This window comes from Ahaetulla prasina, chromosome 3 (assembly GCF_028640845.1).
Source record: "Ahaetulla prasina isolate Xishuangbanna chromosome 3, ASM2864084v1, whole genome shotgun sequence".
In the NCBI taxonomy this organism is placed as follows: Eukaryota; Metazoa; Chordata; class Lepidosauria; order Squamata; family Colubridae; genus Ahaetulla; species Ahaetulla prasina.
This window is the reverse complement of record NC_080541.1, coordinates 82,834,862-82,847,410: the sequence shown is the minus strand read 5'-3', so window position 1 is coordinate 82,847,410 and position 12,549 is coordinate 82,834,862. Positions and strand designations below refer to the sequence as shown.

Sequence of the window (12,549 nt, the reverse complement as noted above, 5' to 3'; positions counted from 1 at the left end):
GGCTATTTTATACTCTTACGTAAAATTAAAAAGTTTGAGACTTGATGTTATTATCTTATTCTATAGCACCAAAGGGAGTGGGAAGTCAGCACCTTTTCTTTCTTTTCCGATCTTTTCTAACCTTTCCTTTACCCTTTTCCTCGTCTATTTTTCCTATTATTTGCTTTTGTACTTTTGTATTTTATATTATAAAGTAATACAAGAAAGAACTTGGAAATAAATAAATCATGTCCTTTATTAAGTGGATCACCACAAGATTGTGCCCAATTTTACAACCTTTTTTGTAGCAGACCTTAAGTAATTAATTTAAGTAAGTAATGATTATTAAGGGAACACGATGGTTATTAAGTGAATAGAATAACATAAGTAAACTGCCATGGCTGTTTTTTTTACTAGAAGTTAGGCAAATACTGGTTTCTGATTTCTAGGCATCTGACTGGGGATGCTGCAAACCGCTGTATATACAGTCTAATTGCTGAACACCCAAAATGTAATTATGTGACTGTTGGGAGAGGCATTGGAACTTTCAATCCAGATTGTAAGTAATCCTGGGCATAGCAATTGTAATTTCGAATGCTCACTAAACGACTGTACATAAAACAAGGACTATCAGTATATATAGCATGCATGTAAATATATACATAAAGATTGAGAGATAAGTAAGCAAGAGGGAGTACAAAAACTACTAGGGAATTAGTTTGTTAAATATCCCTGGAAAGATGTTTTGGAATCATTCTGACTGAAAGGATACAAAACATAAAAATGAGCAAAATTTAAAGGTACACTGCAACTTTATGCTGTACAGAGGATATGCGAGCCAGTTTTTAATTGAAAACTGTATAAATGCAATAAGGTAAATAAGAAAGAAAACTCATGATAAAGAAAATGAACTTGAATTATGGGGGGGCGGGAAGAATCTGAATATGGAACTGAAGGTTGGTTGCTGAATGTGAATATAATTTGAATATGATGTGTGAATATAAGAGGCATATGTAATGAATGATTCAGTATTGAGTGGTAATTGGATCTTGCAATTAGTAGTTTGGGCTGGGGACATGAATTTGCATATGTTTGTGTGCAGTTTATCTTAGTTTATATAATGGAATGCAAGATATGGATCTCAAAATTAAGAAACAAAACATTTAATTTTAAGAGAGAAAATTGAAAGTTTGCATTGTTCATGTATGAAAAAAACTAAAATAAAACTAAAATGAGTAGACAAATTAGTTACAATAGGATATTTCCTGAAAAACATGAAAAAATCTGTATGAAAGAATATTCTTCTGCCTAGCATATGATCTGGAAATTTTGAGAATAAACATAAAGTTAATGTAGTGTGTATGGATTACTTAAAAAAGTGCCTAGTAAATGTGAGACAGAGTGGATGGTGTTGGTATAAATCAAATTCAGTTGTATTTCCATTTTTTTTCTTAATACCTTCAGTTTTATGCTCTTTCTTCCTTCTTTTCTGCAGTTTGCAAGACTCTTGGTTACCCTGAAAAGAAACACTTCAACGAATATATACATATGTTCTTCTAATATTGAATTATGCTGTTTTAAATTCAGATAGGTAGAAATGTGCCATAAATGCCAGATAGTCATTTGGAGACATGTCTCAGAGGACAGAGATGAGTTGTTCGGCCCCAGAACTCAGGATTCTCCATTGTGCCAGGGAAGATCATCCAGGAATGGGTAATACTCTGCTTCTCTGCTTGGAGACTGAGTTAGTTTTTCTTTTGCCACGCCTCCTTTGCCTGGGTCCTCCCTAGTTCGATTCAGTTTTTCATGAGTTGAGACTGAGAACCAAGAGTCTCATCCTCATTTAAGAAATAAACTGAATTACTGGAAAATTCTTACTGAGGCTCAGCGATTGCTGGACTGCAATCTGGGGGATTACTGGTCTGCTGGTAACCCTCCCTACCGGCTTGGATATCAGCCAAGGTCCCTGCCACTCCTGGGCTCAGCAGAGAGGGCATTGCCTTCCAGCAGGCTGCCCCTGGCACTACTCTGCGAACTCAGAGAAGGACTCAGTCCCTATCTGGAATCATCCAGGCATACTGACAGCGGCAGCACCTCAGGAGCCATGGTAGGAACACTCATGGTGAGCCAGTTTTTCTGAAAATACAACGTGGAAAGAGGCTGTGTATTTGGCGCCATTATGGCTGCGGCAGGAATGCTCTTTGCGAGCCAGTCTGCCCGTTTCCACACGAAGATGTGGCGCAGTTACAGCCGCGGCATGAGCGCTCGGTTCGAGCCAGTCTGCTTTGTCCGCCAAAGATAGGGTGGCGACAGCGCTCAGCACCATTATGGCTGCAGCAGGAGAACTCTGGCGAGCCAGTCTGCTCCATCTGAAAGGTAACGTGGTGGCCGTGCCCGCACCCAGCAGCATCGCAGCAGCAGCAGGATAGGGCCATTTGTGCAAATTAACAGCTCCTGTCAAGTCACCCGTGAGCCTTCTGTTGAGCTGCAGGCGTTCTGGACAGGCATGAGTGGAATCCAGCGCTCCCGCTTGACAGTGTGGGCCAATTGGAGGAACTCTGTGCTCCCGAAGGTCGAGAAAAGAAGAACCGCCTTTAGAGGAGTCTTGCACTTCCACTGTGGGCAGATTGGGTGGCCATTTATTATTGTGTCACCAATGAGCCCCCCGATGCTATTGTAATACAGTTGGTGGTGGCAATTTGCGTTCCCGAGTAGCCAGCCTCCATTGGCCTTCGCCCTGCACTTACCCCATAATGGACAGAGCATCTTGTGGGCTTTCAGCCTCCATGCGCCATCCCTTCCAGACTCCAGCCTCGCACTGTTGACAGCCGCTGGTGAAGCAGACAGGAGCCTTGTGCTGCTGACGGGTGCTTGCATATTGGATCGGAGCCCCACATGCTGACTGGAGCGCCATGAGGAAGAGGCTTGCGCCATCTGAAGGTTTAGCGCTCCTTAGTGGCTAGCTTGCTGCCTTTGGCTGCCTGCCATGCCAAATCTAATTGTGGTATTCCACTGCTGTGATTTTAGAGCGAAGGTAGGCAGGATGCCTAAACCCTATTCTACTCTAAGAATGGTGGGAAAAGCACTGCTGCCAAAATGGCAGCCAGCCTGCCTTACATCATGTGGTAAGTCAGCGGAAGCACCAAGCACCATGACAGCTGCAGCAGGAGAGCTCCTTTCAAGCCAGTCTGCCTTGTCTCCATTTGCTTAACGTCATTTGAACATAGGTGGCAGTTACTCCTTGCGAGCCACTCTGCCTGGCCATGGCTGGAGAAGGGTAATAGTCATCCTTTGCACAATTGACAAGTGACATAAGGGTGAGTGTCGCTCATGGGAGTAGGTTAGGCCTAGCCCTAGCCAGTTTGCCCTGTGTCACAGACACCTGTCGGTGGAACCCTCTGCCATCCATCAGGGGTCTTCCCATCTGGTTTGTGGGGCTAGCAAGGGTGGCTAGGGTGACAGAACTATCCATGGGGAGAAGCTGTCACTTTCTAATGTGAAACTTTAGCCAATGGTGGATTCCAACCTGTTTCCATATATCTGTCATAACGCCTGGCCTCCAGGTGGTGCCAGACAGCAAGCCTTTCACAAACGGCTGATACATTGGCAGATCTGGTCTCCTTTAACCTGCAGATTTCTGTTTGTCCATGTCTGATGTAGAGGACCTGCTCCCTCTAGGGAGACCTGGTTCCACCTACTGCTACCTTCGCCTCCCATAGTGGTGGGACCATCCAAGGGGAAGAGCAGCGCCAGGATAGGAACTGCTATTGCCCATAGGACAATTACAGGGCGACAACACACTGCTCTTGGAGAGATATGCCCAGTTGCATGGCATATCTTGGCAAGCACTAAGTATTTTTCTTTACAATGCTCTTCCCAGTCAGTGGGACTCCTAAACAGAAATTGTGCAAACTCTCACGTTATCTAAGATGATGGCTAGGCCTTGATACTACAGCCAGGGCCATGGCCAGGCTGGGACCGGAACCAGTCTTCCAGGCTCTTCTCCAGAGTCCATAAGCCCTACCGATATGCAGTTTGGGGTCCGACTGCCAGATTGAGGTTCCTTAGTCACCTAATTGCTTCCTAAATCTGATACAGGCCAGGGGACCCACCGAAAGGGAGAAGCTTCCACCCCCTGGTTCTGAATTGGGGTTGCATACTGTAGTGGAGGACTTCACTGCTATACTGCCAGCACTGGAGGTGGAGACCTCGGTGCCAACCTTAGCCTTGCCTCCCACCTTTGTCCACAGATACTAAGGGCAATCTTGCCATGGAGGACAGGAAGGCAGATGTGCTTTTTCTAGAGCACACCTAGGGAGCCAGGGTGGCACAGTAGTTGTCATGATATATTGCCAGCTTAGTATGCCCATTGCTGGAATTTCAGTTCCAATGGGGCTCAAGATGGACCCAGCCTTTCATCCTTCTGGGATCATTTGAATGGGGACCCAGATTGATCGGGGCAATGTGCTGACTCAGACACGGCTTACAGTTGCCTGTACAGCACTGTGAAGCGGTAGGTAGTAACCGCCACTGAGTTTTGGCTGAAACCACTCTTGATGCGGCATGCCTGGCATCCATATCAAGCGCTTCCTAGATGATGACTAGTCCTCTTCCCTGGCTTCAACAAAGGCTGGCGTCAATGAATGTTAAGTAACAGTGGACCGGTGAATCCTTAGGGGTTCTAACCTTCTCAGAGAAACGTTTGACCTGGTCTTGACTGGCGGGGAGAGGTGAAACCATGCCTGCTTGGTACAGATGGCACTGTAGTCACTTCTCTCCAGCGTGTCAGTTGCTGCCCGGGTGGCAGCCATTCTTCAGCTCTGTCTTCGACAAAGGCTGGTGATCATTACATGATAAGGGTGGTTTTTAAGGACCCAGAGGAGAGCTGGTTTTCAGCCTCCCTCAAGTGATCCTCTGGCCCGAATGGCTGTTGAGTGGCAGTTTTGATGTTTGAAATCATCACTTCCCTTACGGTAGATTACGTTGGGCTAGGGGCCTCGACCCTTCGTCGAGCAAGCTAACTGATGGTTTGCCGTGTACATTGGTGCCCTCTCCAGCGTTTTGCCTTATGGGGCATTGCTGTCATGCACACCTAGAGGCCAACAAGATCAGGGATCCTTCTCCTATTCAGGATTCTCATGATCTCAGGGGCCTGGGGAATACCCACAGAGACTCAGGATGGGTTTTGGGCATTCCTTCACCCTTGGGAAGGCCGACACATCTGTATGATGACTTGGTAGTCAACATTTGTTGGTTGCTCTTGTGGTCTACATGGTCGTTGGTCACCTTCCCTACTCACCTTAGGCACTGCCATTAAGGCACCTGCACTATCCAGAGCTCACCTCTACAGTCGTTGTCTGGTCTCCTGGCACAATACAGATCACAATCCATTCGCGGGGTTCCATGCATAGGCATCTCCCTGAGCATGACAGGTAGTCAAACTTCCCACACAAGTTTCCCACTTGGGGGATATTTGGGGAACCCTTGGCTGGTGGAGTATCTCTTCCCCAGGAAAAACTTGCCGGCTTCCTGTTTCGCAGCAATTCTGAGGCATGCTTCACGAACAGTACGCTGCAGGGGGCCTTCTGCTTGTCCACAATCAGGTGGGGGAGCCTTGCCTTCCAAGGCTGGAATTCCCTAGGCAGAGGCGACTGTCCTTTCGAGGATGCTCTTCCCAGCTATTCCAGAGGGAGTTGTTTTACAGCTCCATTAGCCCCAGTGTTCCCTTATGCAACGACCATTGGCTGGACAGGCGGACATCTTTCCTGTTACCTAGAGGCAATCTTGCCTGATCTCACAGCGAACCAGGTGCTGCAGAAGTTCTAGAACTCTGCATAGGACCGGCACATCCTCTGGATCCGGCCTCGTCCACGGCTTCGACTCCCTGGTTCTTGGTGGGGAGAGCCCTTAGTTCCCTGGGATGGGCAGGTCTGACATACCTTGCATAGCTGGTTTGACGCTATCGAAACAGGGGGCTCGTCATTGTGGCCTTCTTCGGTCCCTCCTCCAGCACCTAGTATTAATTGTCAGGACCCGGTCCTGATCCAGTGGAACACTGACCGGGATCAGCTACCGGTTTATTCGCAGATCAGCCACTGATCTGCGTGGCCTCATGTTGAGGGTCCAGTGGGGGCGCCTTTCCGCTTGCCTTCTACCTATGTGGGCTCCTGGTCCATTTGGATCATGGAATTTGGGCTGTCCACCTGGCGCTACCGGTGGGTCATGTGCTGAGGTTCTTCCCTTCTAGTTATTTCCGGTCATCAAGGATTTAGGAATGCCATCCCACTGGCAGAGGTTCGTGATTGTCCGGACAGCCTTCGCTGGGGAATCCAGCTTGGGCATGCTGGCTTTGGGTTTTATGGCTTTCTAGGGTTCTCTGCGCTGTCCTGTGCATAGGACGGGCATCTGGCAACCACAGGGTTGCTCGGAGGCTAGGTCTCCTGTTCCCAGCGACTGCTCCGCACTAGTACCTCAGGGTCAGTCTGTTTATACGCCCTTCTATGGTCCCTGCTCAGCACGCTTGGTAACTGGTAGGGGTTGGTCTCCTCCTAGCTGTTGACTCAGCCAGCGGGTCACTGTAACTGACAATTTCCTCACTAGGGGCAGGCCGCCTGATCAGGTTTCCGGTGGCTCTCCTTGTCTCCATCAGCTCTTCCGGGGGCATGGGGTTTCCTCAGATTGAGCGGCCTGACGGGACTTCAAACTGCCTGATTGGATTTCCGGTGGCCCTCTCCTTATCTCTGTGGGTTGTTCCTGGGACCACAGGGCATAAGGGTGCTTCTGCCTACCTTTTGCCATGTCCTCCTCTGTCCCTTCAGGCAGCCTGGCCACCTTGGCTGGTTGGGAATTCCATCACATTGTCTGGCAAAACCCTCCTCCTTTCGGGAGCCTGGGTTCTTCTTTCTTGTTTCGAGGTATACTCTGGAGGGCACCACGGTCCAGCTCCTATGGGAGGTTGCAGCCAAGTGGGCATGGCTTCGCATGAGTCCTTCAGACCCGTTCGTGACTTCATACTTCACTGCCCTACTATCAACCATATGGCCTCGTCAGTGGCACGTGACGCCTGATACTCTGTCGGGAAGGTCGGTAGAGCCGTCTTGCCTCTCCTTCAACTGCGACAGAGGTAGGCAAGTAAGTCTTTTGGTGGCCTCATGTGGAGCAGGGACTTTGGACCAGAGTACTGCCCTCCCGTATGGCTGACCTGCTTTGTTAAGTTCCATTCCTGGGTGATCTTCCCCGACACAAGAGAAGGGGCTTTGGTCCTACCTGATATGCTCCTCAGGGTGTGGGGAAGATTATCCAGCCCCACCCAGGTGTCTGTCTGGTCCATAGTCCGGGAGAGGTTCCTATTTGCAGATTGTGAGCCTCATCATCGCTGCGCCCTCATCAAACTGGGGAGGACCCAGGCAAGGGAGGCATGGCCAAAGAAAAACTAACTCGGTCTCCAAGCAAAGAAGCAGAGTATTACCCATTCCTGGATGATCTTACCCGCGCCCTGAGAAGGAGTGTATCTGGTAGGACCACTGCCCCTTTTCAAGCAAAAAGGCATTAGTGTGTCTTTCCTTGAAAACTGGATTCTGACGTACAAGGGGACAATTCATGAAGGATGAGGATGCCATGATGATTCCCAGACAGAAAGGTTATAAATAGAGTGTTCATTTACAAATAAATTATCCATAAGTACATTGCTTCCAAATGGAAGTATCTTTATTCACAAAAACCCTCTTAAGTTTTCAGAACCATAATGGCTTCTAATTGAGCCATGAAGAAAACTTGCAGGTAGGACATGTGAGTGTACTTGTACCGTTTTGGCATTGGAACAAGTATATGTAGTCATTCTGACCTGCATCTTAAAAGACTGCCCCCCCACATGTCTAGATTTCTTTGGCTTTGACTTCTGGGTTGTTGGTATACTGAGTATGAATTTCAGTTTGATATCATTTCCTAAGCATCTCATGGTGGCCTTTTGTTTGCCACTAAACTAAAGTTTTGAAAGCTTCAATTATTTCCTCATGTTCTGTGATGTTGCCTGGGGATTCTATTGTTTGCGGCTTTGATGCCCTGGAGCACTACACTGTGATGCAAGGGACAATCAATCAATGATTTAGTCAGATTTTTTCCCCTTATTCAGATAACTGCATAAGAGATAGAGTGGAGTGATTGAATGAGGAGGCAGGAAAATAAAAGAAGACACGAAATTAAAAGAACAGACAGAAATATTTCTTCTTCACATGTAGAGACTGTTTTAAAATATTCCTAGTAATAGCAGTGAGAGCTACCTATAGACATCCATAGTAAGATTAATTATTTATTGTAGTTTGGTTTGGTGTAGCTAAAAATTTGGAACAGAAACTATTGCAGACTCCTGTTGTATATAGTTACGCTGACTCGAATCTTGAGATTCCTGTGACATTGACGGCAAAATTGCTATTGTCATGAATCTGAAGGAAATGTCAGTAGACTCAAGTTAGCATAAGATATATAGGAGGATGAAAATTCTTTAGGTAAAATCTCTGTAGAGTATTCCCTCTCAAATCATAATAATCATGTTATAATAATATTGGCATAGACTGTTAGGAAACTGGGAACAGGGGTAAATAGCCCTGGAAACTAGTTGGAACAGGATAGTAATTTGGCCAGCTAGTTAGCTAGCTAGCTATCACATTGGGGAAAAAATGTTTTGAATACTGCCAGGGTTGGAGATCTCTCAACTGATGTCAGAGGGAAAAATTAAACAATTTGATAGATAGTACATAAAATGTTTTAGAGCTCTACTTGTAATAAAGTATCTCTCTAAAGTGCCTTATCAGCTATAATTTTCTTCGTATAAGCAACTTCTGTCAGTTTTCTCCAAATCTATACAATTCATTATTCAGCATCTTGAATTTGGTCTGAAAATCTGTGGACAGATTGTTCAGGAAACCCAGGAGATTACAGTGGAAAGGAGAAGTAGTGAATTCCCAATTAAATGTAACTTTTTATGTAACTGCAAAATCAAATGGTTTGAAACCATAGTTACAATGTTCTTATGTGATTTCATATATAGCAGGGTTAAACATTTCAAGCTTTATAAAGCAGTATATATAAGTTACACATTTTTTGCAAAATATTTCCAATAATTAAACAGATTATGTAAATAAAAACATACAAATAAATAATTTTGAACACTTTTATTGTGTAAGGTGTATAAACTAGGAAACAACAAAGCTTTTAAAAATTGGTGGAAAAGAACATACATTTGTGGCTGTTAAAACTTGAACTCATTTTTAAAAAAATAAATCAATTTAAATTTAGAAAAAATACAAAATGTAGGCAAAACACCAAAATAAACTGAAAAACAATTAACTGGTACAGTTCTTAAACTAAAGAAAAATAGCAATCAGACAATATAAAGATGTAAAAGCAAACCAAACCAAGGGAAAACAAAATCGTCAAATATTAAATTAATCAATAATTACTGGTTTATCAATCAAAAATGTATAGCAGTAAGGTATAATAAAATACAATATTGTAAAATATAAAATTAAAAAGCTTTATTTATTGTTTATTTATTTAATTTATTGGTTGCCCATCTTACCATAGGGTAGCTAACCTTTAAAACACAAATAATTAAAATCAAACATTAAAACCTAAGGACACATGAGGAATGCTGCGGTAGAATGGGGGGAGGTGGACTCTGATGTTAATCAACCACCTCCACTGTGCTGGCAGTGGCAATTGGCAGAGCCAGGTCTTTAGACCCCTGTGAAAGGATAGAACGGGTGTCGGCAACCTGCAGCTCTGGAGCCACATGCGGCTCTTTCACCCCTCTGCTGTGGTTCCCTTTGTCCCTGTTGCAGCAGAGGGACAAAAGAGCTGTCCCCCTGTCACAGTGGTGGCAATGGGCAGAGCCTTAGTGAGGGAGCAAAGCACCCCTGTACTTGCCTTTGCGTGGCAACAGGATTTTGCCTTCATTGTGGAATTGCTGTTGCTGCCAGCAAAGAGGGCTGGAAGAGGACGGCAGGGGCGGATCTTGTGGGGTGGGGGCCATCCCCCAAGCCTGCTCCTCCTCCTCCCTCATTGGCGGGGCCAAGAGAAAGAAGGAGGTGACATGGGAAAACGCTCCCCTTCCCTGGACAAGCAGCAAGCACAACAGCAGCACAGCAAGAGGGGCGATGGCTGGCCTGGCAGAAGTGCCCTCATTGGCAAGTTGGACAGTGGAGAGGCCTGGTCCGGCTCTTGCAGCGGGACACTGTTCGGCACCTCCAGACATGAGCTGCCACTTTTGAAACATGCTGCACCTTTGAGAAAGCTGGGGAGCGATGGCTGGGGCCGTGGGGGGAGGGGCAGAGGAGGCATCAAGGCTGCTTCCCCCCCACCTCAGCAAGCTGGGCCTGGAGGAGTGCGGAGAGTTGCAGGTCAAGCACCAGAAGGTCAGAAGACAAGCTCCGACGTTGCCCAACATACGTTTCTAGCGCGCACTCCTCTGTCCCAAAGTTGGATTGAGTGGGGGGGGTAGGGGAAAGGGAGCAGGGAGAAGGGTAGGGGGACTTCTAGGAGGAGAAGCCCAGCTGGCTTTTCTTTTGGTGTGGGGTGGGGGGAAGACCCAGTACCCCCTCTATGGCCTGCCTGTTGCTCTCGCAGTGCCTTGCACAGTGAAAGCGCACTTCAAAATAGGGCAGACTTGGTCCCCTCCTCCTCCTGGAGCCCATTACACCGCAGAGCCACAATGCAACCCTACCCCACTCACCCCTGGCAATTCTCTCTCTCGGAGAGCAGGTCGCACGTCCAGCACCAACCAAGGCTGGAAGTAGCCGCTCGCCATATCCTGCTGCAGCCAGGCAGAGAGGGAGAGGGAGGGAGAGAGAGAGAGAGAGAGAGAGAGAGAGAGAGATTGAGATTCAGCTTGATTCGGATCTGTCTGCTCCCCTCATTCCACCTTTGCCCAGTTTTGCAAGGATTCAGCGGACACTGCCTTGGTGATGGGTGTGTGTGTCATCCCATACTTTCCTTTCCAAGCAATTGGGGGCACCCAGGGACTATATTTTCTGACCACTTTGACCGAGTTGCAGGATGTGTATGCATGCCTATATGAGTGCTGCTGCTTGGGATGATGCTTCTCTGAAGTACGTGTGGTGATCTAAGGCAGAAACCTCGTGGGGCTGTCATGTAACAGCCTGAAAGTCACTCCTTTTGCAATGCAAGGTTTATTTCTGTATCTTTCCAGAGATTCCAGAGAACGTGGCCGAATTTCCTTACAGTTATTCTCTGGGTGTGTGGGTTGTGGAGTGGGGGAGAGGGAGTGGGAGTGGGAGACAGAAAGAGCAAGAAAAAGAGAAAGAGAGAGAAAGAGAGACAGACAGAGAGAGAGAGATGACTGGGAGAATGGGTGAAAGAGATAGAAAGAGATGAGAGAAAGAGGGGGGCGAGGAGAGGGAGATAGAAAGAGAGAGAGAGAGGGCGGGAGAGGGAAAGATGAGAGGGAAGGAGATAGATGAGAGAGAAAAATGAGGGAGGGGGAGAAAGAGAGAGGGGGGAGAGAGAGGGAGAACTGTTTCCCATAGAAAAGAAAAGGGGAGCCACAAAACCTGGGTAGGCATGGCTGCGGGGGGGTGGTGGTTTCATGTGTTTGGGTGGGAGTGAGTGATGTCGAGTTGGCCATACCCACCTAGGTTTTGTCACTCCCAGTGTTTTGTTTTCTGTGGGAAACGGATCCAGATGGCTCTCCAAGTATTTAAGGTTGCAGAGTCCTGGGACAGAAGGATAATTTTATAGGTAGTTTTCAATTTATGACCATTTTTTAAAACAACTGTTCACAGTCACAATGGAAATGAAAAAGGGACTTACAACCAGCTCTTGCACTTGAAGCCATCACATTGTTCCTGTGGTCATGCAATCAAAATTTGTGCACTTGGCAATTGGTTGCACCATCCTGGGGTTGCATGATCATTATTTGTGATATTCCCAGGCAGATTCTGATATCCAAAGTCAGAGGGGGAAGCCAGATTCGCTTAACTGTCATAGCAAAAAGGTTGTAAAATTGGCATGACTCATTAATGCTGCACTGCTGAGTGATGGAAGTTCTGATCCCAATTGTGACAGTAAGTTGAGATCTACCTATGTATTGTGAACAAAGTTAATGTAGAATATTTTGAACAAGTGAAGAAGATTCTCCATTTGCTGCATTCAAATGGCTTTTTTGATTAGTTAGGTAGATTCAGAATGGACAAGCAGTTACATTATACTTCAGTTTAAAAATGGATTTATGAGAGTATTAAAATGATTGAAGACATTTCTATGAAATGCATAGGTAATAGAGCTATTCCATTTTATTTTATTTATTTTATTATTTTATATATTCATTTAGAATGGACAAGGATGGAAGTAAATGGCTAAAGTAATACTGAGAGGTTTCAGTATTACAGGTTTTAAACTGATTCTATGAGTAGTTAAAAATTAATCTGAATCTTTGAAGTAGGATAGTTTAATCAAAATATACATCTGAAGAGTAAATTGGCAGTCAAAAAAGCCATAGGGATGATAACATAACAAGAGATATTTGGAATGGTATAATATAACTAAATATAAATA

General features: G+C 45.9%; 1 protein-coding gene across 3 annotated transcripts in view; it reads left to right on the top strand.

The window, feature by feature from the left end:
* Positions 1-12,549, top strand: part of CDYL (chromodomain Y like) — a 180,036-nt gene that overhangs the window by 46,023 nt on the left and 121,464 nt on the right. The window lies entirely within an intron of this gene.